Source organism: Triturus cristatus, chromosome 10 (genome assembly GCF_964204655.1).
Source record: "Triturus cristatus chromosome 10, aTriCri1.1, whole genome shotgun sequence".
Classification (NCBI taxonomy): Eukaryota; Metazoa; Chordata; class Amphibia; order Caudata; family Salamandridae; genus Triturus; species Triturus cristatus.
This window is the reverse complement of record NC_140593.1, coordinates 283,508,813-283,536,764: the sequence shown is the minus strand read 5'-3', so window position 1 is coordinate 283,536,764 and position 27,952 is coordinate 283,508,813. Positions and strand designations below refer to the sequence as shown.

The 27,952-nt window shown below is 43.4% G+C and overlaps 1 long non-coding RNA gene across 1 annotated transcript; it reads left to right on the top strand.

Moving 5' to 3' along the window:
• Positions 1 to 27,718, top strand: LOC146789328 (uncharacterized). The gene is made up of 3 exons (XR_014969785.1): positions 1 to 80; positions 190 to 234; positions 26,103 to 27,718. It is a non-coding gene; the product is annotated as an uncharacterized LOC146789328 (long non-coding RNA).
• The last annotated feature ends 234 nt before the right edge of the window (positions 27,719 to 27,952 follow it).

The window sequence follows — 27,952 nt, the reverse complement described above, 5'->3', positions numbered from 1 at the left end:
GATTGACGTCTTTACATAAACAGCTGTCCCTAGCCTTCTGGTTCGCTCTACTCGAACTGAGGCATCTAAGCAGAGCAGAGGTGAGTTTCCTGAAGCGCCCGGTCCCGCATGGCGTTGTATATACACCATTTCGTTTTAGTACATGGTTTCACTAAATTAAACCTTCTTCCCCCTATTTTGTGTTTTCAGACGTAAAGTAAACAGGAGCAGTCTGGCCCGCACTCCATAGCGCAGGTAATTGCCCTCGCATCCTCACGCTCGTGCTGCACATTTTTTTTACCTACTGTCTGTAACGCTCCGTTCTAATGTAAATTACAGACTTTATCCACAGATTTATTTGGATACAGTGCGCTTTTCCGCTAACTCAGGTACATGTCTCTTCCCCCGTGCATCTTGTTCTTTATGTTATTATTACATAACCATGAGGTGGTTCAATTTAAATTTACGTTGCTTAATAGTGGTTCCGTTTATTACATCTTGCAGATTATTTTCGCTATGTCAGTGACATCCGACTAACCCAGCATGACATAGCCCAAGTTCAACATTTTATAAAGTAAGAGACCATCTTTCGGTCCTTTTTACCTATTGATATCACGTTTTCTCTCAACTGATCCTGCACCTTAATCTTGCAGGTGCTTCTTCGTTCTCGCGCATTAGGAGTCCACGCGCCCTCCTACGCCTATAGCCTCTGTGCAGAGGCTACTTATGGTAATAATGGATTCAGTCCATATATATATATATATACAGATGAAACTCTGGTTTACATAAATATGGTTCTAAGGCTTTTTCATGTCCTTCCCTCCCTCCCTCATCCCCAACACTTTTGTCCTGATGAAGACCCCGGCATAAAGGATACAACAGCCTACTGTTCTATTGGGGTCAAAACGTCGGCATTTAACTGTTAAGCCAGCGTGAACAACAGATATTGTATACTGTGTTACTATTTAAAACCATGGCTGCGTATTGTTTCTTTTAAACTGTGATTATTAGGCTCGATGAATGAGCCACAGGTTTTTTAAGTTATGTACTGTTTTTGATTCACACTTTATCTTGCAATCACTTCCCTATCCTCACTGAACCACTATCACCCCACCCTCTCTCCCCCATCACGTTCCCGCCAAGGGACACTTTCACATGCAATAATGTGTAAATACCTTCACTAAGAGATCGATGCCCAGTGTGAATAAAACACTGTGTGCAACAAATACCTTGTGTCCTATGTTTCGTCTTGAATTTATGTTTGGATTTTGTACACTGTATTGTTACTTTCTGGGACCATTGTTCCTACGTACGGCACTGTACTAGCGGCAGTTTCCTGATGGAGTGAGTCCCTGGTGGAGTGGAGACTGGTAAGTACTACTTGTTAATGTGTCAATACACATATATGTTGTGTTTGCTTCTAAAATACATGTAGGTAACGTGTAATGCACCTTTATTTACATAATGCATTGCACACAAACAACACACACACACACACTATTGAATGCACACACACAGGCACCACAAGCACAACACCAACAACCACCACAATAACATCATTTTGTTTTAACAGTCAATACAGGTGTGTTCATTTTACCTTGTTAAGTTGTAAAATGAACATAAATGCTTTAAACATAAGAAAAAAATTGCACGTAAGAGCAATGTTAAAATACACAAGTCTAAAGCAATTATCTACACACTATTCACAGTAAGAGAAGTGTAAGAGAAGCTTACCTTAGATCCCAGCAAAGAGAGGTCCTGGACAATGGGGTTCAAAATGGAAACAGAAGTGGGAAACATAGAAAAGGTAAGTTTCTACCTCATTTCCTTCAATGCCGCCAACTCATGGTAGGAGGTATACCCTCCACAGTTTCCTCAACGGAAAGGCACATCGTGATTGGTCAAGCGGCAAGCTTGACTGTACTCCCGCCGACAGCTGCTTCTGCCTAGGATGCCATCAATGTGGGAGAAAGTTCCTGTCGTAGGCACTCAGGCGGTTTTCCATCTATGGACCTGCTAACATCCAAATAGAGCTGGCGGACCGCCAAGTAGTCGGGCAGTGAAACAGTCGAAAACGTGACAGCAGGACCAGATCCGCCAAGATCTAATTCAGGCCCTTAGTCAGAAGAGCACTTTCCTCAACTCACAATCACCACAGTAAAAATCCATTTGGATGTCTAAGTCTGACACAAAACCAATGCTGGACTTTTGGCTACGTGTAAATCCTGTAGACGGCATTAGAAAACTTAAGATATCAATTAGTCAATGTATTTGTACTGGATTAGACAGGTTCCCATTCAGTTACTTTTAAAGTTTCACATCACAACTCTGACGATGATCTTAGTCGACAAACTTGCATCCCACAAATCATAATGCCCTGTCCCCAAAATTTCAAACCCAAATCCTGAGCTCCCTAGAACACAAAGAAACTGTACAGAAACAAAAGGAAAATCCCATAAGGCAAATATTGGTGCATGCCCTGGGCACCTGAAGACAGCACTTCTGTAGAATTAGCATGTGCTGCTTGCAAGCATGCCCTCATCATGGAAGAGCTTCTTATTAAAGGTAGGCAAATTATGATGACAATACTCTACAAATGCGCACGTATGCTGTCAGACTCGGTTCGGTCGGACTCCCATAGAAGTCAATGGGAGCCGGTCGTACGACACGTACATGGGCTCCCATTGACTGAATGGGTATGTCTCGAACAAGTGCGCCCCCTACAGTGGGTACGCGTCGGTGCCATCTGCACCGTACATGCCTGTGTTGGGGAGACCCATAGCTCTTCCCCTGTGTCCGAGTCGTAGGGCTGTGGGTGTCAGGGGGTCCGACACGAACCCCTGAAGTCAGACTCCGGTAGCTTTTGCGAGCCGGACACTCTGGCTCGCACAGGCTGTCCGACGCGTGCATCGTACTGGCTCGGTTGTAAATCGTATCCATTGCATGCCACAGTTAGCTTCTGACCGAGACGTACGGAGCAGTTCGGACCCGGAAACGACTCAGTCGGTGAATCTCACGTAGCTCGCATCGTACTTGCTCGCTCGTACAGCTGTACGAGTCGGCCGGAAAACACGCGTATGGCTCGTAGTTTTTACGGCCGGATGGCGTTCGGTGCCCTTCCGACCCGGATTGGAATCGGCCCCCAAATGTGGGACTTATAAAAATCAACAGCAATAAACAAAAACAGAATTGACCAAAAACACAACTGCCCATATTTTGGGTGCTATGGTCCACCTGCTGCACTAATGATGGATGTGGCCCTGAGAAGCATGCTAGCTCCTCTTCTTTTACTCCTTCTCCACCATGTCTGACCATCATTTCAATCTCAAAACATGTCCGGTCTCTTTCTGAAAGAAAATGAGCTATTGCATGCTGCCCCCCTCGTTCTTTGCCCCAATGGCACCTTCTGTACTAATGCTAGCAAGGAAAATGAGTCTCCAATGCCCACTTTTTACTGTAAAACATGTACAAATGTGATGCAGTGGGCCGACGGACAAAGGAATCACTGCATCTGTTTCACTAATGATAGGTACTGCTTTCCTGTCACCTCTGATGTTTGTAAACATCGGCTCCCATCTCACACCATCCCTCTCCCTCCCATCATCCCGCTCCCTCCCATCTCTCATCATCCCGCTCCCTTCCATCTCTCAGTGTCCCTCTCCCTCTAATATCTCTGATGCCCAAATAAAGGTATCTCCTCTGCTTCATTTTTTCCCCTCCCATGGGCCATTGCTCCAAGGCTCAAAGAAAGACTGGTACAGCAAGTATGCACTGGGCCTCTAAAGCAACTGCAGCACCAATGACACCTACAGCTCTGTGGAGCAGGCAGTCTACTCTGCCCACTCAAAAGGGCCCTTACTTCTAGGCCAGATGCCCAAAGCAAGCTTTCTGCCACTTTGTGTAAAAAGCAACAAAAAAGGCATATTTAGCGCACCTTCCTCTTCTGTTGCTTGGGCCCTGTTCCATGCGCAATGGTGACCTGGGCCCTAATGCTAGCAAGGAAAAGGCACTCCATGTTCATTTTCATAGTACGACTGCCATAACTGGGTTCCAGTGCCCACTTACAGAGGATGGCTGGGACTCCTGTGCTGTGAAGCAGATAGAATAGATCTAAAGAAGGAACATGCCTTCTTACCAAGGTGCATGCTACCTAAACTAAAAAAAATGTAAATATGTGCAATGGTTAATCACCAAATGTAAAGACTGCTTTGGAGTCAGTGTATCTTTTAATTAATGGAGGTACTCAGCTTTGGGGTGACAAATATTTATTCTTCTTGAGAGGTAATATGTGTGTCTGTTAAAAGGAGTCTACTTTTTTAAAGGACATATATACAAATATTTACACTAGATATAGGCTGAATGCTTATCACTAAAATCTACATATTTAAAGCACTGGTTTTGTCCTACAAAGTATTATGCAGCAGTCTGTTTTATACAGTGTAATACAATTTTAAAATAAAGACATTCACAGTGCTTTCTGCCACAAGCTGGGACTGTAGTCTTCATTTACATGTAATTGCAGAACCACTTGCCCCCCTCTGGGAACACATCCATGGACCCCAAGGGGGCATGCCGCACAGTTTGAAGACCACTGCCTTATATGAAAACATACTTTATTCACAAGATGGACACCCACGATAATTGTCAATATCTTTCAGCGAAGCAAGGAATAACTTAAGAGATCATTCCACATGCTATTGGCCAATGGAGGATTTTCATATTGTCCATCACAGTAGGTTGTGGGCTACAAGCTGTGAGTGGTTCTTCACATCTCACAATGACAATCAGCTATATGAGGATATTAAAGTCCATCCAAGCAGATCTCTCCACCATGTCTCATTCCAACATATGCCTGCTAAGGACCACAAACTTTAAACAAAATATCTCATAATGGGTAACCCACTGTAGTTATCAGCCACGTGGACTATGATTATATGAAATAACATAAAAAGACCTTCAGATCTGTTGAAAGCTGCCAGCTTACAAAAAAACATCCCCTGCATGCATCCCATAATACAATAGCTGCACCTACGAGATTATCATGCACAATACAGAAAATATTCTCACACTGGATCAAAACAAAGGCTAAACACTTCCAACCTTACACAGGTTAGCATGCCATCCAAATAGGCAAGAACTTCAATACCTCACATAGGGGCAGTAAGCATATATAAATATTGCAATACAATGCAATATTTGCATACCTCTGTTGTGACATTCCCTAATTACATCAATTCATAGAACCGATCCTGCAAGCTCTTCCATTATCTAGTCACTTCAGACCAAGAACTAAACAAGCATTGGCAAAGTCATTAGGTCAGGCATTGGCTGTCTGGCGCAGACTGTGCCACAAAAATAATAAGAAAAAAAGAAAAATGCCCCTTCCTAAATGTGGCTGCAATATGCTTTCAATAAAAACTTTGAATTAAAAAAATCAATGCAGTTCTTTTTAGCAGTGAATTTTGTTACAAAAAATGTCGTCTTTCAGTTGAGCAATGTATTTTATTATTAATGAAGGAGATAACAATAAATAACCACCTAACAAAGGATTTAAATATGAGGCAGCTACAATATTACAATGGATCTCAAAGACTTTATGACAAAATATTTAAGAAAGGGACTGGAAATAAATCGCTATCTAGTTGGACCCGCGAATTGCAGGAAAAATAAATAGCTGGTATTTAAAGTTAATATAAAAACAAAACAGCACATTTTTAGCCACCTTTGTCGCTGAAAATAAAGGAGCTATTTTTAGGTGGACATAAACAAATGTACATAGGTATGTGCAACACTAAAGTGAAGGGAGCCAGCAGGGAAGGTGAGTTGACCATTGCCTCTTGCTGTACGCTCTGGTGGGGGGAAGCAAATTCTAATTGACGATTTAAAAAGCCAATGGATGAGCTACCTGATCTGATCAAAAGCCTCTTTATACATATATTTCAGGCACCAATTTATGTGAAAAACATTAGTCTTGCAAGACAACTAAAGCTGCCTCAAAGGCCCGACCTGCAAAAAGGCATAATATTTTAGCCCATCTTTAAAGTTGTCTTACCGGATGCCCTCAAACTAATTTCAACATTGACAACTTTTGAGTGATAGGGGGCTTGTTCCACTTCCCTATATAGACAGACTAGGTCATCCAGCGCCTGAAAAAACGTGTACTCAGAGGAGCAATAAATGTTCTGTCCCCTTTCTTGGCGAGCTCCTCAAGGAAACAACACTAGGGGTCAAATTTACAAAGGGCTTTTGTTGCCCTTGCAGTACGCAAGGCTACGGAAGGCAACGCAAGCCCTGAAATGGGATTTACTAAACTACAATCCAGAGTAAGGTAAGGTAAGGCAGCCCAAATTGCTGTCATTCGTTACCCTGAGTTAAGAAGGCATTCCATGGGTGGAGCATGGGCGTTCCCATGCACCCTATCTGGATTTTGATCCTATCCCAGATTTACTAAAAGTAGTGAACCTGGGATTGTGCCAAAATGGTATGCCTTCCCAAGTAAGACATTACAAGGAGAAATATCTTTATTTTTCCTCATTACTTCCTCTTCCTATGCATGCTGCAACAGGCATAGAAAGAGAAACATGCCTCAATGGATTATTTTTGTGCATGAAGGTGTCCTTTCCTGTACCAAACAACCCTACTAGCAGTACAGGCACCCTTGCAGCAAGGTGCAAGAGTGCCTGCATTGGCGCTAGTCAGCACACAGTGCACCAGTGCAACGAGAGAGAAGAAAAGTGCCATATTTTAATCTTCCTGCTCTCTCTCTGTCATTCAATGCAGCACAGCAACTTGTCTTGGTGCATTGCATGACTTTTCTTAGTAAATCTGAGCCTAGGTACTTAGTGATTGCTTCTTTGGTTTTGTTACTCTCACGGCGCCTTTTTCCTTCCCCATATGACTGGACACTCCATACTAGCTCCTCTTTGTCAATGCTTCCCCAGTGACACTCAGTGGTGCCAAAGGATGAAATCTGGCCTACTTTTCTGCCAGTCCTATTCAGAAGTTGGTACATCCTCTTCTCCCTTTTAGCAGTGGCAGCGTCTCTACTAAGGCAGAGGAACGCTGCCCCAATGACCATTGAGCAGTGCAAAAAGAAAAAAGAAAATGATAACACAATGTTATTATCATTTTATTTTTCCGTACTGAGGCAGTTTTACGGGGTGGGTGGGGCTGAGCCATCGTCAGACCAGCAGGAGGAGGAGTTGTTGGTGCTCTTAAGTTCGTATGACGGTTTGGCCAGCCGTCTTGTCGAAATCCTCAGAAGAGGCTTCCAGAAATCTGTTCTAGGCTCACTGTATTTCGAGTACTCCATTATGCTCCTAACAATGGTGTTACTGATACCACCATGTCCTTCACGCGAATGACACACGGGTCCTGAAGCAAGGGTGGTATCAGGTTTTCAATCACACTCTTAATGTAGTAGATCCATGTCGCCAGGGGCGATATCAGAGATGAGGACTCCCCTGCTCACATTTCTACCATTATTTCTCACTTTCTTTCATTTTGACCATAGCTAAAGCCAGTGCAAAAACATTCTCCTAGTGTGTCAAGTGGAATCTGAGGAAGGAGAAACCATAATGTTTGCACGTATGTTAACTCTGATAGATACATTCCTGTAGAAATGTTTGGGGTGTTATAGAAACTCCAAACCACTAGAAATAGGTCTTGGTTAATCAAAATTCATGCCTTCTTCTGGTCCTTGGATTTGCCTCTTCAAGACTGACATACATTACTCTGCTATACTATTTGGTTGTGGCCACCATGGCATTATCTTTTTGTGAGTGACACTAAGGTATTTTAGTAAGTTGTGTGTTTTGAGTATGTTCGGAATAGCCCAGGATTTGACAAAACACAGATAATTGAAATGCTGGACATGTTGAGCTTGCTTACATTTGGAATCTTACAACATTGCATAAGTTTTGGAATGTTTGTATATCATAATTGACCACATTTCTCTTCATAACTAGTAAGTATTTCAGTACGACAATGTTAGCCCACACTTTTTTGCCTGGAAAATTATGTAATTTCGACTGAAAATGCATAGGGTCCCTGCCAACCAGTTCCCCTGTGCTGATCTCCTTCACTAAAACTGTACCTATTGTTTGCACAATTGGCACCCCTTTAGCTCACATATAAATCCCTAGTAAAAGGCACCCCTGGTACCAAGGATCTTGTGCTTAAAGAGGGTCCCTAATGGTTACAGCACAAATTGTGCCACCCTAAGAGACCTCTCACCAAGCACATACACATGTACACTGCCACTGCAGCCTGCAAACTGAGGAGCCGACATGGAGACATTCCTGTGTGCCATGCCCACAGACACTGCATGAGATATCAGTAAGAAACCCCTCTAGCAGGCCTAATGCCCTAAAGCAGGGTGCACCATATCTCCTGTGAGGGCTTATCTGCATGAGCAGATATGCCCCTTCAATTTGTTTTCTTGATTCCTGGATATTGTAACTGACCAGGGAAGCCATAGTAAGTATGGGGCTGGACTCTCATCATTACGAGTCCCCAAACTCCATGATGGTTGCAATGAAGTATGGGATTTTTGGTACCAAACATCTTGCCATAATAAACCTGCAATGGAGTCAGATTTATTAGAAATTGCACACAGAGAACCCCTTAGAGGGGTCCCCTGAAACTTACTAACCCTTACTGTGGTCACGACCTGCCTAAGCCAGCCTTCTACCCCAACACAGTGTTCTGACCTCATGGGGTCTGTGCCTGTGTGCTCAGAGGTTCAGAACAATGCCTTTCCTGGGTGAAGGTGTTCACACCACCCCTGGTCAGGAACAGCCATATGTGGCAGGGTGCTTCAAAGGCCTTGCTGCCTTTGTAACATGACCCCAGCCTCTCCTGTTAGAAGGAGCAGGCTCCCCTTCCTATCCTCACCCCTTTTTGGCAGGAGAATAGGCAGGAAAAATGGGGGCGGGGTGAAGTACACTTTTCAGTGTCTTCAAGATGGTGGGACTTATTCAATCAGGACTAGGTCTATGTGCCACTCACACAGGGGTTGGGCATAATAGAGGGTGTAGACACCCAAGGTAAGGGGCCCATTGGCCACTACCTGTAACTCCCTTGTAAAACCCCAAAATTTTGTATTTAGGTGACATCCATAGACTTTGAACTCCAGTTCCTGGTGACCTAAGAAGAGCCGAACACCACAGAGCTGCAAAAGCAGAGAAGATGGCAGAGAACTACTGACTTGGCTCCAGCCCTACTGGCCTGTCTGAAGCCCTCAACAATCCTGTACCAAAAGATGGCTCGTCCTGCAGCCCAGTGACCTCCAAAACCTTGGGAGGCCTGCCTGCCTGCCTTCAAAAAAGGTCAAGATCTCCTGAGAACAGCAGATCTGTGACCTGAAGAACAGCAAAACCCTGCTCCCAGTTCCACCTCTGCACCCAACGCCTCCAGCCTGAGTTCAAGTAGCCAACTGATCCCAGTGAAGTTCCCCAGCGCTCAAGAGCCCAAATCCATTGTGGGCTGACCCCTCCCGGAATCCTCGACATCGCTTATAGCCTCTGCATGAAGATCCCCTCAACCGCAAACTGCTCTGGTAAGCCATTTTCAACATTAAAAGACACAATTGCACCTGCCAGCCCTGGGCCTTGGTGAAGCAGACCAAAGGTGTCTTTACTTCCCTGAGCATTGGGACTTACCTCTCCAGCTGTTGGTGTCCTTCGACCGGCCTCCTTCCTGAGCCCTTTTACGATTTTGCCTTTCTCGATTGTTGGCACCCTGCATTAGGCCGACCCTGTGCCGCTGGTGGTGTCGTGTTGGTGCTGCTTAGACCCTGCCCAGAGCTTGCTTGAACCCATGGGGGCTGGCCCCTATAGCCACTGCTACTTACCTGTAAGAAGCTTCTGCCTGATTGCCCCATTCTTCATTGAGTTGTATTGGGTGCACAACACTGTATTTATACCCTGCACCTAGCCGCCCCTGTTCCGCTGATGCTGAACTTAACCTTGCCCAATACTGACCTTAACCCCTAAAGACTGGTGTTGTAAGTCGATGTTACCTATCTGTATGCTGAATGTTTTCTTCCTCCCATAGGTTAACATTGCAATGTCTGAAAATTGCACAGTGTCCAACTTTGATATTGAAAAGTATTTCTATTTCAAAACATTTTTAACCAAGACCAAGTTCTGTGGTTCTACCAAATAAATATAGGCAAGTATTATTTTTGTAAATTGGTCTCGGATTCATTTGAGTGTGTGTCTCATTTATTGCCACTGTGTGTACAATGAATGCTTAATACTGCCCTATGATCGGCCTAATTGCTCACCCACACTACCACAAAAGAGAGTGTTAGTATTATCGACTTTAGCCTCTGTAAAATCTCTGGGAATACACTGGACTCTCTGCACACTATACCTCTTTTTGGTATCATATATGGAGAGCCAGCTTCCTACATTGGTGGATCAGCGGTGGGGTATACGACTTTGCATTTGCTGGACCACTCTGACAATAAGTGATCACAGCAATAAATCCAAAAATGGCCTGTAGTTAAATAGCATATAGAGAGCCAGCTTCCTACAATTTCATAGACAGTCACTTTAATTCAAGTAAAATTATGTGGGAAAACATATAATAAACGTATATCTAATAGCTAACTCCTTCCTTAGATTTTTGAGAACTTTTATTTATAAGCTTCAGAGAGTATTTCATTCCATATATAAGGTGCAGGGAGGGACAGATATTACGAGTGGGAATGTTGGGGAATATGAGCAAAAGTTTCGGGACAGAGAAGGGAGGGAAGGAGAAGGTAATATTAGAAAGGGGAAGGCAAGTAGAAAGAAAAATAAAAGGAGCATACCCCCTGCAATAAGATCTTAAGAAGGGGTGGTCATCAATTTCCCTACATTCACTATAGGGACTCAAGCCTAGATTGAACTTTTCGTGGCACAAGTGGAAAATCTCTCCTTTTAGACAGGCCAGATCACAAGAAAGCTTGGATAACTCCTGTGCTAAAAATAAAGCCCTTCTTAGACCCCCAACAATCCCCATTACAATCTTAAAGTTCAGGAGAAAATAGGTGCAATCCAACTACAATTCAACTTCAGGCACACATTGAATGAGGTAAACTCTAGTGTTCCTGGCAATCAGGATTCAGGCCAGGTAGAGGCATTGAGGCAGCTTTGAATAATGTACAGACATCCATCTTCAATATATTGTATAAAAGAGATTCCACTGTCTTGATGCTCTTGGACCTCTCCATCCTTTAACTCTCTTGATCGCAGCATCCTGTTAAGAGAATGAAAGAGGTAGTAGAAAGGTTGGAGACTGTGACCAAATGGTTCAAATCAGGGGTGCCGTGAACTCCCCGCTTTAGCAGCTACAAAGAGGACGGAGCTCTTTACAGGCCTCTTCTATCTGCAAATCGTCAGACAATAGCTCATAATTAACTTAGAAAAGAAATACAGCTTCAACAGAAGAGCAAGAAAGAATGGAAGATGAGTAAATGAAAAGGGAAAAAAGCAAGGAATATTGAAAGAAAGGAAGAGTGAAAGGAAGAAATGATGGATGAATGAGTGGGTGGGTGAATTAGTGGGTGGAGGAATAAAAGGGTGAGTAGATGGATGAGTGGGTGAAAAGATGAGCGGGTGAAAGGGCGAGTGATGGAATAGGGGTATAGACAGGATGGCAGAGTAAAGGGATAAATGGACATACTGGCTGAGTAAAGGGATGGATGGATGAATGAATACATGGATAGGTGGATGGTCAGGTGAAAGAATGGAGGAATAGAGGGATGGACTGGTGAAAAGATGGCAGAGTAAAATGATGGATGGCTGAGCAGGTGAATCAATGGATGGCAGAGTGATGGTTAAGTGATTGGATGGCTGAGTGGATGATGGAGTGGATGGATGGATAAATGGCAAGGTGGATGTATGGATGCATTGATGGCACAATAGAAGGATGGATGGCAGAGTAGATGGATGGATAGAAGAGTTAATGGATGGATTAGAGTAGATGGAGGGGGGATTGCGGAGTGAATGGTTGGTTTAGATAGAATGATGTATGAAAGAATGTATGGATGACAGAATGCAAAAATGGTTAATGAAAGGGTGAAAAGCTTATGAATGGATAGATGCTTCGAAGGTAGAGACCAGGGAGCTCTCCGTGGGTGGTTCGGGGACTTGTTTGCTTGGTGTCATCAGAGCTGTAGTTGAAAGTGGGGGTACTGAGCATTTTAATTTCTGGCTGCTTTCTTGGTTCCTATCATTCCGAATACCAAGGGCATTATGACCTTGGTGGGAAACTCTTATGTCTCTCCAAGAAGACGAGGGCGCATGTCTGCCTCTGATAATGTCTTATATCTATGCAAAACCCATACATGATCTACTATGCTCCCAGCATGTACAATTTCACAATTATGCTGAAGACAATTAGTTGATATTTAGTCTGTCGAATATGGAGAGCACTCCTAGTAAATATTCACCACCATGTTCACTCCAATTCAGGAATTTATGGACTCCAACTTTCTAGACCTCAGTAATGGAAAATATACGTTGCTGGTGATTGATTCATGGATTGGGAAGAAACCGAAACTATGTATCACTCCCAGTTTCAAGGTTGGAAACTGCCTGCTAGCACCCAAGGAAAGGGTTAAATCAATGGGGCCAATCTATGACGATATAATGGCACCGGATTCCCAAATTAGCACAGCAATCTCACCCACCAGCAAACATATTTGGCTGCTTAGATACTGTAAACCATTTCTGTAGGAGAAATGGAGAGCCACAATTGTTAGGACAGTAGTAGGTTCCAAGAGAGGTTACTGCAATGGCCTTTATATGGATATGTCTATAGCTAGCATTCAAAAATTAAGGGTTTATAGTAAAACGCTGAAGCAAAACGTTATCCTAGCTTGACAACATTTCACCACTGCAAGGAAAGACATGCACTGGCTCTCTGTCCATGAAAAATGTTATCTCTGCCACATAAAGCTATATATCAAACTGGACTAGCAAAAAAGGCAAGTTGCAGATCTATCAACCATTAAGAGATATGGGATCTATTTACAAAATCCTTCACAGTGCGGGGGCGTTTCTCACATAGAGTGGCAACAGTATGGTTCAACATGCCTGGAAATTCTGCTTTTGCGGTAATCCGCAGTCCTTTAGGAAAAAATTGAAAACTCATCTTTTTAATGATATACTTTAAACACCAAATTGCTGTTAGAGGCCTTTATTTAAAAATGTTGATTATCCTGATGTAGAATAAGTAGCTCTACAACATTTTACAAACAATTCTGCCTGGTGTGAGCTCACTGGAATTAGTTGAGGAGGAAAGGTGGTGGTATTTTTCCTCTCACCAATGGTGAAGGGTGTAAGAGGGTTGTTGGATGGATAATATTCATCCTCCCCCTACCTAGTGTTGGTGGCAGGTGGTATTACTTCTCCGTCCTGGAGGCATATGGCACTGATATTGCCCATCCTACAAGGCCTTTGTAGAAGGGGAAGAGGGAGAATGAATATGCTGTTGTTCACCAGAAATGAAGGAAGGGTTTAGTTGAAGGCCTCTTATCTTTCTACCATGTTCTTCCTCAGGAGCAGAAACAGAGATGCTCGCCTGTGCCTCTGGTTGTGTCAAATATAAATGCTTACCTCAGAGATGGTGAGGTACCAATCAGCCTCAAAAGGGCAGGTATTAGATCAGTACTAAACAATCAGTCGTAGGCCCTTATTTCTATTTAGGTGGAGGGCCTGCCATTCTGCCATGGGGACAGAGTAAAATACTCTGTGCCCGTGACTCAGGGAACACCAACCAAATTTATTCATGACCACCAAGCAGACGGACATTTATAAAAACATTGGGAGGAACCTCTGTCACAACTGTTACTGACAATGCATTTTACACTTTACTACAGGGCTGTGTCAGCAGGATGCAGCCCTGTACCAAAAAGTTTTCTTTTTATATTTACAGAAAGAAAATCTTGAAATGGGATTTTGTGTTTGTAAGTAGAAAAATTAATGCTCCCCTCACCATGGGATTCATCTCCCATGACGGGGGGGGGGGGCATTATTTTGTTTTTAATGTTCCCCACCATCAGATTTTGCCTGGCAGTGAAAGACAAAAAAAATAGCTATGTGTCTGCCCATCCTAACTGGGTGGACATGCGCCATTTCTCTGACAGCCCTTGTTGAAGTTTTGCTGCTGTAGAGAGGGAATGGTCTCCGCCGTGGCCAAACTTAAGGTCCGCCTGCATATAGATCGGGCAGGCGGACCACTATGTTGGTGGGGAGGGCACTTCATTGTTGTGATGGAGTTCTCTTCCCGCCAGCATATAAATCAGGCCCTCAGTCCAGATGACTCAGACCTATATCACAACTTCCTTGTATAACAAAACTTCTTGATTGTACGTGATTTTATAGAAAAACATTTTAATGGAATACCATTACTGCAAAACCATTTCATCTAAACGGTTTAATGGAAATTATGGCATGAATGACATTTGCCATTTCATAAAAACCAAATAACAGAATGTCTTTTTTGTTGAAATTGGCTCCTCAATACTTATTTTTTAAGGTGTAAATGAAACGGGTGCAGGTCCTACTTTCTGAAACATTTTTGTTGAAGGTATTTATTTCAATCCTTTATGTCAGGGTACATTATTTTAGATTTATATTGTTTATATTATCAAACAATTGCTTTGGTTCCTTGTAATTTTCTGAAGTCTGACCACACCTAAAAATCATCCATCTCTGCCCCCTAAAAATACCTCCTCATGCAGAAACTACACCCATTCCTGACCCCTAAATTCCACTGACCCCTGAGCCCTAAAAGCCCTTTGTATATCCTAAACTCCACCCATTCCTGACCCTTAAAACCCCTCTCCTTACCCAAACTCCACCCATCTCTGACCTCTAAACTCCACCCATCACTAAACCCTTAAATCCCATTCTATTCCTAAACACTGCACATCCCTCAGCCTAAAACCCCCTCACTACCCCTAAATTCAGCCTATTCATAAACCATAAAAACCCTTTTGTATGCTTAAACTCCACCCATCCCGGCTCTCTTAAACCTCTGCACCATCCCTAAACTCCACTTATCCACGAAATCTAAAAAACCCTTGTCACCCCTGAAAACCACCCATTCATCACCCGTAATCTCAATCTATCACTGAACCCTTTAAACCCACCCTAACTCCACCCATTCCTGAACACTGTAACCCTTCAACACCCCCCAACTCTACCTATCACTGAACATTAAAAGCACTCACCAGAACTAAACTCCACCCATCCATAAAACCTAAAAAATCTCAACATCCCTACACACCACCCATTCCTGAACCCTACAACTGTTCACACCCCTAAACTCCACACATCTGTGAACCCTAAAAAAAACTGACTACCCTAAACCCCACCCATGCCTGATCCCTAAAAACCCTTGCCAAACTCTACCCATTCCTGAACGCTAAAAACCCCTCATCACCTCTAAACGGGGAACAACCTTTACAACGCAACTTTTACAACGCACTGCCTTTACAACGCATTTTTTACAACGCATAATCCATTACAACGCATGACATTACAACGCATGACACTACAACGCATTTTTAAAAACTACCTTTACAACGCATTCCATTACAACGCATACTACCATTACAACGCATACCATTACAACGCATAATATTACACTACACTATCCAACACTTACCCTACTGTTGCACCCCCTGGAGTTAGAATAGTAATTTTTACCCCTATACTATCCAACACTTACCCTACTGATGCACCCCCTGGAGTTAGAATAGTAATTTTTACCCCTATACTATCCAACACTTATCCTACTGTTGCACCCCCTGGAGTTAGAATAGTAATTTTTACCCCTATACTATCCAACACTTACCCTACTGTTGCACCCCCTGGAGTTAGAATAGTAATTTTTACCCCTATACTATCCAACACTTACCCTACTGTTGCACCCCCTGGAGTTAGAATAGTAATTTTTACCCCTACACTATCCAACACTTACCCTACTGTTGCACCCCCTGGAGTTAGAATAGTAATTTTTATCCCTATACTATCCAACACTTACCCTACTGTTGCACCCCCTGGAGTTAGAATAGTAATTTTTACCCCTATACTATCCAACACTTACCCTACTGTTGCACCCCCTGGAGTTAGAATAGTAATTTTTACCCCTATACTATCCAACACTTACCCTACTGTTGCACCCCCTGGAGTTAGAATAGTAATTTTTACCCCTACACTATCCAACACTTACCCTACTGTTGCACCCCCTGGAGTTAGAATAGTAATTTTTACCCCTATACTATCCAACACTTACCCTACTGTTGCACCCCCTGGAGTTAGAATAGTAATTTTTACCCCTATACTATCCAACACTTACCCTACTGTTGCACCCCCTGGAGTTAGAATAGTAATTTTTACCCCTACACTATCCAACACTTACCCTACTGTTGCACCCCCTGGAGTTAGAATAGTAATTTTTACCCCTATACTATCCAACACTTACCCTACTGTTGCACCCCCTGGAGTTAGAATAGTAATTTTTACCCCTATACTATCCAACACTTACCCTACTGTTGCACCCCCTGGAGTTAGAATAGTAATTTTTACCCCTACACTATCCAACACTTACCCTACTGTTGCACCCCCTGGAGTTAGAATAGTAATTTTTACCCCTACACTATCCAACACTTAACCTACTGTTGCACCCCCTGGAGTTAGAATAGTAATTTTTACCCCTATACTATCCAACACTTACCCTACTGTTGCACCCCCTGGAGTTAGAATAGTAATTTTTACCCCTATACTATCCAACACTTACCCCACTGTTGCACCCCCTGGAGTTAGAATAGTAATTTTTACCCCTATACTATCTAATACTTACCTTAAATGTAATTTAATATTATGCGTTGTAATGGTATGCGTTGTAAAGTTAGTATGCGTTGTAATGGAAATGCGTTGTAAAGGTATTTTTTAAAAATGCGTTGTAGTGTCATGCGTTGTAATGTCATGCGTTGTAATGGATTATGCGTTGTAAAAAATGCGTTGTAAGTGCATGCGTTGTAAAAGTGTGCGTTGTAACGTCATACATCCCCTCTAAACATCTCCCATCCTTGAACCCAAAATACCTCACTACCTCTAACCTTTGCCGAAGAGTGAGATTTTGCATGTTTCCTTAAAATGATCTTTTTTTTGCAATATTTCCTTTCATTTTTTATTTACTGGTATCTCCTTAAAATTATCTTTCCTTAAAATTGGTTTTCAATCATTTGGTATCCTCCAATGTATTTTTCATTTGTTTTTATTAATTCACATACATCAGAACTTCTCATCTACTTCTACTCACATGCTCTGAGAAGCCCCACAGGGATCATCACTGTCCCTCTTATTCTTCAACCTCTAGGTAAAACCTATGGCTAATTTACTGAATAACTTCAAGGCAGCAACATACTTTTATGCTGATGACACTCAGCTGTACGTCAACATGCAAGATGCACCTTATAAAGCCTCAAAAGGCATGCAAGCCATCATGGATGCAATACTTACCTGTATAGGGCACAATTTCCTCAAATTGAGTCCTACTAATTCGACAATTGGCCTGGTTTTTAACAGACGTAATCCCTGGGATGCCTCACTATGGCCATCCATACTTGATTAATGCCCCATAACAACTCCCTAGTTACTTTACCTTGGGATGTCGGAGTGATTTTAGACTTCATCTCCAAAATCAGATTCCTAACGTGACTAACCGATGCTACTAACCAGGTTACAATGCTGAGATGCATTATGCCATTTCTATCATTCTAACGTAAACAATTTGCTGCCGACGTCCTGTGCAATCAGTTCTAGACTGTGGAAATGCAGCCCATTTAGGTCTCCCAAAAAATCCATTTGAAGTATGCAGAAAATTCAAGAGGCCTGCCAGAAACATCTTTAACCTTAAAAAATGTGACTCTCTCTTGCAAGTGCATTTTATTTAAAACATCTTATATGATGTATGAAATCTACAGAGACTTTGAACCTTTCCAGTCAACAAATCCAAGAAGTATGTAGCCACTTAAATGTTAAGTTCAGGCAAGAAAGCTAATTCAATGCTCCCCTCCACCAAATGTACCAAATTGGAGTTATAGGGCCTTTAAGGTCCAGAGTGCCACCCTACAGAACAAGATGCCCCTTTGAGAGCTGCACCATCCCACAGCTTATGAACTTCAGGCGATTTAAAAAATCTGGTTCTTTAGGGAACAACTGTATCCATATCCCTCCTTTCATCTGGGTCCATAGACGTGATTTAGGGGTTGCCAGGGTCACAGCAACGACTCCTGGCTAGGTCCTTGCTACCCTTGACATTGGCCTTTCGACCCCTGGTTCCATGCTACAAAACCATGTCCCATCCATGTTAGAAAATAAAAAAAACAGCTTTTGGATGTTTCTTTTTGTAAAACAGTAGCTGCCACAGGCTACTCTGGACAGGAAACAGTTGAAATATGACACTGTTTCAGTTTCTCCCATCAAGTCAGATGTTGCTTAGCAAAATTCCCTTTAATGCCTAGGATGGCCCAGGCTCCCCCAAGCACAGCGTTGCTTGTCTTGCAGGCTCTGGGATAGGGTCTGTTTCAATGGACTGGACTCAATCTAGAGTGGTGACCTTTCTCAAAGAATAACACTGGCTATTTGCTCACGTGTTTTTTATTATTTGTATAAACCTGAGCGGGTTGGTACTTCAATAAGAATTTGTGTAACATTCTTTATGTATTGTGTAACAGGGTAATTCAACTTCTGTCTGCTTTGGCAATCAAAAAGGGTTGATTTAGAGAGCTTTAAAATAGGTTGTAGTGAATTCCACTGATTTTGCTGTTTTAGGATTTAAAAGTGGAAACAGGACCAGCTTATTTTGACATTTTGTTGACTGGCATTGGCGATATACTGCCAGGCTTGTTGGTAAAATACATGGAATGTGGCAGCCCTAACTGCATCAAAGAATAAATGAATCACTTTCTGTGGCTAAATCAGGGCCAAACATCACATGATGCCAATTTCTGTGATGTCACCAAGGCTAAAGACCATGTGATGTCTCATCCTGTGAAGTCACAGGGTCTAAGGGCATATGATGTCTCTACCGCTACCCATGACATTTTGGTGAATCGACATCCATGTCTGGGTCTACCTGTTAGCGCCAAGAAACTCCTCTGGAGTGATAGCCATGCATTTTACAAATATCCATAAATAAATGAATGCATGCTGCTTCCTTATTTTTACTCCTCACTGTTATAACCACAACGATGCAATACCAATAAGCACCATTTACTGAAAAACAACCATAAAAATTACATTACTTACAACTATGCAATTTAATGCTGAGACGATCACAATCTCCGCACAGTGTGTTCTCATGAAGTATTCCTGGCCTTCTGCACAGAAAGACTAAGGCAGCAAATGTTGGCACCGAGCTCTCGGCTGGCTCAGTAACTACCACCAGCGGGAGGTGACTGTGGGGCTGCTCTTAGCTGATATAGTGCAGTGCTGTCTCCCAGCACGGCTCGCCGCAGACAATGCCTAACAGCACTTGCCATTGTGATGAACAGTAAGCCGCAGGCCCGTTTTTCCTACCCTTGGAGGTGTTTCCATAATTTGTTTCTTTTTTCCAAGGTTCTGCTCCTCGGTCTCTCAGCAGAGGTAACGCGCAAAACAATCTTAACTTCCGAAAGCAGCAGGCAATCTGTCACGGCGGGTTGTGCTCAGCAATAAAACTTTTTTTTTTATTAGCATCTTCATCGAGCACGGTGCAGTTGTGCTGCTGCATTCCTCTTAACAGGCACTTCAGATACACACTCATAGATGATTCATTGCGATTACACAAAAAGACTTTTCATGATATTTAAAATCTCCCTTTTGCAGTATCAAGTATGCTATTATTTTAAGAAAGACAGATGCGTTTAAAAAGGTTATGGTTCCATCAGGTGACAAGTGCTATAGAAATGTCTACAATGCAAAACTATGCAATTTGCAATGATACTAGCATCCTACATGAACCTTGGCTCCTTTAACAAGGTAATCTGAGGGTTTGTCAGATATGAAATAATTCTGGACATATACATTATGCTGCACGTGCCTAGTGAGGTCAACAGTTTAGACACACTCATGGATACAATTTGCACCCTGCACTGTATATGACCCTTTTCACAATCCTAGGTTGGGTTATCGGCTGCAGACACGTAGAGTCTCTTAAGATTCTTGCTTGATCAGATAATTGGCTTTTAGGTCAACCTTACCAGACAGCAGGGCTGTCAGATTGTGAAGACATATTGTGGCCTACCAAGAAAATACAGTGGCTTGGAATCCGCCCATTCCCTACCATTAGTTGGCTTTCCTGTCACTCTAATTTGTCTGCTTTTTATTTGTGCCCCTGCTTGTCCATCTTGTATTTGTTCCTCCCCTAGCCTCTTACCATCTCTTTTGAGTGGCAGGCTTCTACACTTTTACTGTTTGCTTTTCAAGCACTACTGTTTTTTTCTATTTGGTTAAGCACTTCATGACAGTGCTTATGTTTTACAGCCGTCTCCCTCATGTACTTTTCTCCCCCTGCACTTTGTGTTGCTCACTGTCACCTGTGTGCTTCTGCCCACTCCCCACAATGTTAGGCTTACTCAAATATCCCCTTGTTGCTTTCTTGCACATGTGCTTTTCCTGACCCACCCCACATTGTTCTCTCGTCTGTTGCTTCTCCTTCCTGCCTTCGGTTCCCAGAAGCTCCTCACATATCTTACCCCCACCCACACCCTCCTTCGCTTTTGCCCATTGCTTCTCTTCCCCACATTCTACGTTGCTTCCCCACCTGCATCAATGTTGCTCCTCCCACCCACACCCTCCGTGTTGCTTTCCACAGCCATCCATGTTGCTTCCACCCACCCATGCCCTTCATGTTGTTCCCCCCCACCTGCACCCTTTGTGTTGCCCTACCCATTCCCTTTGTGTTACTTCCCCATCTCTGCCTTGCAAGGAAATCATTTTGTGGATTTTTTTTCATTTTATTTACCAATCCAACTCAGATCAGCAAACAAAAATTAAAAAAGCAGCGGCGTCATTTTGTAAGCTTCTGTGCGTGGCAAGCACACCTACAAAATGACACGGTCGGCCACATCATAGTATTTTTCTTGTTTAGCCATTCTACACAGCATGGCCTATACTGACAAATCCAATAGATCTCAAAGGCAAGCCCTGGTGGCTTTGCCAATGGTGTGTTTCGACAGCACATCTGTCAGCAGCTATCTATTGTCACCGGAACTCAAAATGCGAGCCAGACATCAAGGACCTAATTACGATGTCGATCGGTAAGCCTCTGACCACTCATCGGAGGCTTATTGACCGACATGGCAGGTTTATAAACCAACAGCTGCATAACAATGTCGGCGGTTGGAGTGTAACCCAGCCGGTAATCGACTCGGTTCCATCGGGCTCAAGGAGCCCTTCGGAAACCGCAAATAATTCCTATTTCTGCCATCGGGATTATGATGTCAGTTTCTGACAACCTTTGCATGCCAGCCTTTCTGACATGGAAAGGCTGTCAAACGGGAACTTTAGGGGCCCCTAGCAGGGCTCCCATCTCTCCACAGCCTACGGTTGTGGCACTGGGAAAATCCCGATGAGTTACACACTTTCAGATTATACTACCTGACATTACCCACACAACGTTAGGACAGATCACACTTACCTATAAGCCAGGCCCTCTCTGGTAGTATTTGTGACATCAGCTGGGGTATGCTGTTCTGCAGTATGAAGGAATCAAGTACAGATCCTGGGAACCAAGCACATACGTTTGAGATATACAAATCAAGTAAGCAGACAACTTGCACATTGATAGAATGGAAGTGCTTCTTGTTGCAGTACACCTATTCCCTGGCTTGCTACTAAGGAAAGATGGGTGCCATCAATGGTTCCAATCACATTTGGGATGTGACCAAATCTAAGGAAGTCACCCTTCACAGTGGCTAAATCCTCACATCTGGGGAACTAGATGTAGCGTCCACGTGTCTCAACATTGCTGTAAGCACTTCTTGGTAGTACACAACTGAACTTTTGTTGTGACATACCACCAGAAATAGCGACAGTGAATTTAAAGGAACCTGTGGCAAGAAAATAAAATACTGACATGAGTTTCGCAATATGTGTGATAGATGTAGGATAAGTGATGTGAGGTAGGTGGTCTGGCTCCAACTGATGACATAAATCCAGTATTGTTTGACGATTCAATCAAAGTTTCTGGATCACATGTCTTTCTTCCATTATCTGAAGGTCTGGAAATGGGTGGTACACTGGAGTCTGGTGTCTCCTCCCTCTATAGGGTACCTATGTGAGGAGTAAAAATAAAATTGGTCACACTGTCCAGTAACATATATGAAAAGGCAAAAGTCATGTGACAAAACATAACAGCTTCATGAAGCATCACGCATATTTCACATCATCATCATCTACTGTTAAACATCCACCAATAATCCCCTATGTGGCCTTCACATGTCTGTAAAAGGACTGTGCACATCATCAATTCAGAAAAGTAACATTTGCTGAATATTAAGGTTTTCATGACATATCAAATGAAATACCGCCAACAGCCATGAACAGTGCACATTTTGCCAATATGCACAGTAATGCACTACACAGATGATGTTTTATACTGGACATGACATGTGGAGTGAAATTTTCAAATTTAATATGTTAGGCCTCATTTGTAGTGGTGGTTACGCACTTAACAGTCACAATTACTGTCTTTCCTACAGCTAAAATGGCGAATGCCTGACCTCGGGTATAGGACATCTGGGATGACTGCCGCCTGCAGAAGTCCGCCACTCGGTGGATTTTTGCCACCATGCACCACGGCAGACACAGCCATATGCTAACGTTGGTGACAGTGACGTGGTAGTCAAATCGCTGTGTGCATCTACACTGATGACTGTATACATTGCGTACATGCTCACCGCGTTTGAAAATAAACTCACTTGCCTCTTGACACTGCTGCTATCAACACCTCCTCAAATTTAGCTGCTGTTTGCCACCTCTGGGAACACTCATACCAGGCCAAGCAGATAAGAGATCCCTTCTCTCCAAAGAAGATGGAGACCCTAGTTGAAGAGGTCCTTTCACTGTATGGCCAGCTCTGTGACTCAACAGAGGAAAAGGTAACTATCACAAATACAGTTGTTTTACTCTGATCAACTTCTTCCTTTCAATTCCCATAGGCTACAATATGCCTCTGAGTTCTAGATAGTAACCATATTGGGTTGTGTGGTGAAAAGGAGTGGTCCCTACATTGGACAATCATGTAATGGATTATGAGGCACTGTACTTTGTGGAGTGAACATCCGCATTGTAATGTGTGATAATACTTATATTGTACTTGCCAGAGTCATACATGTTACTTTGTCAACTTTATGTGTTACAGGCAGGCATTTTCCAAACAATAGTGGTGGTGGCCCATGTGCTACACACAAGATGGCTCTAACAAGTCTCCTGCAGTAAGAATGCCACATGAGAAGTCTCGATGCTGAGCTCCGCCATGCCCAGAGGTGCCACAGATATGCAACCTGCTTTTCCTGCAAGCCTTTTAACAGAAGTCATGAGGTGCAGGGGACCCAAAGACTGAAGGGGCTCTGACCAACTTTGAAGGACGGCGGTCCATGTGCTCTAGATTTGGCCCTACAGATTTGCCAGGTTCTTCCTGAACAACGTGCTTTAGTCAGGAGTGAGGATTAATTCCTCCGAGGAACATTAAAAATTGTAATCAACTTGCCTCTTGGAATTCCGATTTTTGCCCTCAAATCAGAATGTATCTCAGTATTGGAAATAAATACTCCCTTTACGATCCTTGCCTTCCTCACTATCTTCTCTCGCCTGTTTCTGGACTCAAAACCTTTGGTCACTTCCTGATCTTCACTCTAATCCGGCGGCACCCGAAACCACTTGGCCGATTCCTGGTGGAGCTCCACCGACAGCTATAGGGGAGATTGGCACTGGCACACCGCTATGGCCGTCACCTACCCAGCCGGACTTCGGACATTTGTCTAATCGTTTTCTCCGCTCCTGTCTCCTTCATGTGGACTACCAGATCTCCTTGGTCTTTTTGGGTCCTGATTTTTGTGTCCAGATCCTAATTGTAATTTTGTAACCGCTGTTTTGATGTTTTAACCTCCTTATGTAAAGCGCTTTATTACCCTCGGATCTAGCCAGCGCTAGCATTCTGCGGAGTCCGAGAATCATTGGCTGTTGCCCAGTGGAGCTGACTTATGCAGCGATTGAGGAGTCTGGCTTTGGTTCACCCCTCAGCCATCACCTACCCAGCCGGACAAAGGACATTGTTTTTAACGGTTCTTCACGGTCTTGTCTGTCTGTTTCTGTTTTTGCTCTGACTGCTTTGTCTCCCCTGAAATAATTTACCCCTTCTGGTCTACCTGACTCCATCAGCCTTCCTTCCCCTGTTTACCTCTCCCGCTTTTCCTTCCATTCCTCATAAAACGTGTTGTCTTGGATATACTACGCGCTAATAACCTTTTGTTATTGTGTATCTCATGTTCTTCTCCTATGCCTGTACTTGTAACTGTAACTGATGTAATTTCTTATAACTGTAACTGATGTAATTTTTGTAACTGTAACTGATGTTATGTTTGTAACCTATAACTCACTGAACCTCATGTAAAGCGCTCTGATACCTCCGGGTCTAGCCAGTGCTATATAAAACTTTTTTCAAATCAAATCAAATCAAGATGAGTCATTGTTAGTGTAGGTCTGGTAGTAGGTGCCTGCTGCTCTGCTGTGCCTATTGTCTGTCTGACCAGGAACACAGCAGAGTCCTGCCCAAATCCAATTTCCTTTTTGGAGCAGACACCTGGCTGAGTGAAGTGAGAAATCATCTCATGTTGTTCGTTTTTCTGGGTGACATTTGTAACATACAGACAACTTGTCTTCCTTGTGTGAAGAGTGAAGTTCCCTCACTACTGTCTCTCATTTGATGGTGGACCTATTACATGTGGCATGACATAGAGTGCATAGTGGATGCTGGGACTGTACAACAGTTCTCATTGGTAACTACTGGTAACACAGTGAAAGGAGTGTGCAAGCATCACTGGTGCCATCAGCATTAGTGCCTACATGTTGGCCACTGTGCATTTGCCTGTTGACGGTTCATCTGTAATAGTGTTTCAAAACCCTAAATTCACTGACTGGTGACATGCATAAAGGAGTGATATTTAGAACTGTAGAGATAATATGTGAGTGTTTACACTGATCCTTACAGGGCAATCTGAGTTTGCAATACCACAGAGTGATGTGATGTGATGTGCCAGACCATTGGGTCTCTAGTGATCCCACTTGGTCATGTCTTAGATATTCAGGGACACCCAAAACCTTCAAAGGTGTATTGGCTTGTAGGAATACAATCTATTATTGATGTTATCACCTATACCAAGCAGGATTGAGGATGTTCATATGGCTATATGAAGTCTTGTGCTGTGTGAATTCTAAGTATCTAGCTCCAACATGTTTGGACCTCAGTGTTTTCAGGCAACTTTATATGCTACATGTGATACATAGCTAAGCTACTTCTGTACAGCTTTCATCAAGCCTTTCAGGTAGTGGACACATGATGTAATTTGGAGTCTAAAGTCTCAACAGTGTGCAATGAACATTTGCATTTGACATATCTGCCACAACATTCATTTATGGTACTTTGGTGTTTAACTTGACCTTCATGACATCATGTAGTACTATGAGGAATGGGTAGATCTATTGAACTCGGGGCCATGTATGAGCATTATGTAAACTTAAAAATTGCATTCATCCTATTTGGTTACATCATTTTACAATGGTATAATACAAGTGCCAAAGTATGCAAGGTGATGAACTCTCCTAGTATGGACATAAGGATGGAGTGCAGACAAACCCATCAATGCATTTGGGCCTGTCTGGGGTTATGACATGAGTGGAACCAACTGTTTGCAGGTTATGTAGCATGCATGCACGTGATAAGGCTAAATTTGAACCCTATAGAGTGAACCATGAAGCTGGTGTGATATGTGCACTTCATCAATGTTTTCTGTTGAATTGTGATGGTCAGGTGTGGAAACGCAGTCAATAAACCCATGTTACATGTCATTTCAGATACATCCAGGGAAAGCGAAGGGGACAACATTGGTGGGGACACAGCTGATCACAGTGGTTCTGGACACGACACCTCATAAACGGATGGACCCAATTACCAGGAGGATGTGGGGAGTGCCAAAGAGGACAGCAGCTCAAATACGTTATCTTCTGAGTCATTCTCTGGTGGACACTCCTGAGTGGTGGCAGACCCAACAGGATCAGTTCCACCCTCATCCTTGTCCATCACCCTCAGTTCCATCGCCACCCTCCCTGTTGGCCCCTGACTAGTTGGCCAGGAGTGAGGAGTCTATTGACCTCCTGAGAACCATGACTGTGTGTCAGAATGCAGTCTTGAATGCTACCCAGGGGCAAGGCAACCAGCTGACACAGATGGTGGCCTGTCTGGAAGGCATTCACACTATAATGTCTAGCCTACAGAGATCTTTCCAGGCTCTGGCCTCCTCCCTCATGGCAGTCTTCCAAGCTTTCACCGCATCTTCTGTCCTTCCCCATCCAAATTCCCTATTCCTGTCCGAAGCACACGCACACCTAAGCAAGCACACACTAAATAAGATGCAAGCACCACACACAAACACAAAACATACACACAAAAAAACACGCAAGCACTCAGAACTCACCCCACTCAACACTCCCACCACCCCAGCATACTCCCAGACACCACAGCAACAGTCACAGACACCTCCACACCAACAATCATAGCCCCAGACACCACACCACAGATACCTCCACACCCACAATCGTACCCCCAGACACCACACCAACAGGCACAGACACCACCACACCCACAACCATACTCCCAGACACCACACAAACAGGCACAGACACCTCCACATCTACAACCATACCCCAGATACCACACCATCAGGCACAGACACCTCCACGCCCACAACCATACCCCTGAACACAACAAAAAGACACAGGCCCCTTCACAACACCCAGAACCTCTATGGCACACACAGGCAAAAAATGCAAATTCTCACAGTCACCTACACAACAGACACCCACACAACAGAGAGTTCTAACAGCACACACAGTTCATACTTCCACTTCCTCTACCTCCCAAACACAACTCCCTGAACATCCTACCCGTTTTCCCGTGAAGAAGTGTTTTTTACCCTTACCCCTGTGAAACCTGAGTCCACCCCAACCAAAGTCCCAAAAACTCTTACCACAGCCAAAACCATCCCTTCCACATCCCACTCCACCCCAGAGAAACTGGATCCCCACCCAACTGCACCCAGCCCAAACCCCAAAAAGACAAAAAAAGACCGTCCAAAGACCAACTCATCCCTTTAACATCCCACTCCACTCCTGAGAAACCATATCCCCACCCCACTGAACCTAGCACAAAACCCAAGAAAACCCCTCCCAAAATAAAATACACCCCTCGCTAAAGCGCAGCCCCACTTTCCCATGTACCATCTTCGAGGTGCCTGCTTTGCCCAAAGAATGCCCCTTTATGATGAGGTTCCCTGGCAGTGTCCGTAAGGGCAAGTGTTGTGGTACAGTATTGTGCTGTGGCACATGGATCCACAATGGACTGGCCATTGGCCTCTGTTTCACATCCCGTTGTGAAATACTGTCATTAAAAAATCTTTTCATAATTTTGAAAACATTGGTCCTGCCATTACTTTTTTAACTATTTGATGTTATTGTATAGTTAGTGATGTGTGACTACAGTTGTGTTTGTTTCATCCCTGATTGCTGATCCAGTTGAAGTGGTTAGTATGATGTGACCTTGGACCCAGTGCTTGAGTTACACAGGACAACGGGAAATGTTGGATGGATGTCTTTGTGGTATGAACTACAAATGGGGCAGACATTGCACTGGGTGGCATGTTATATAA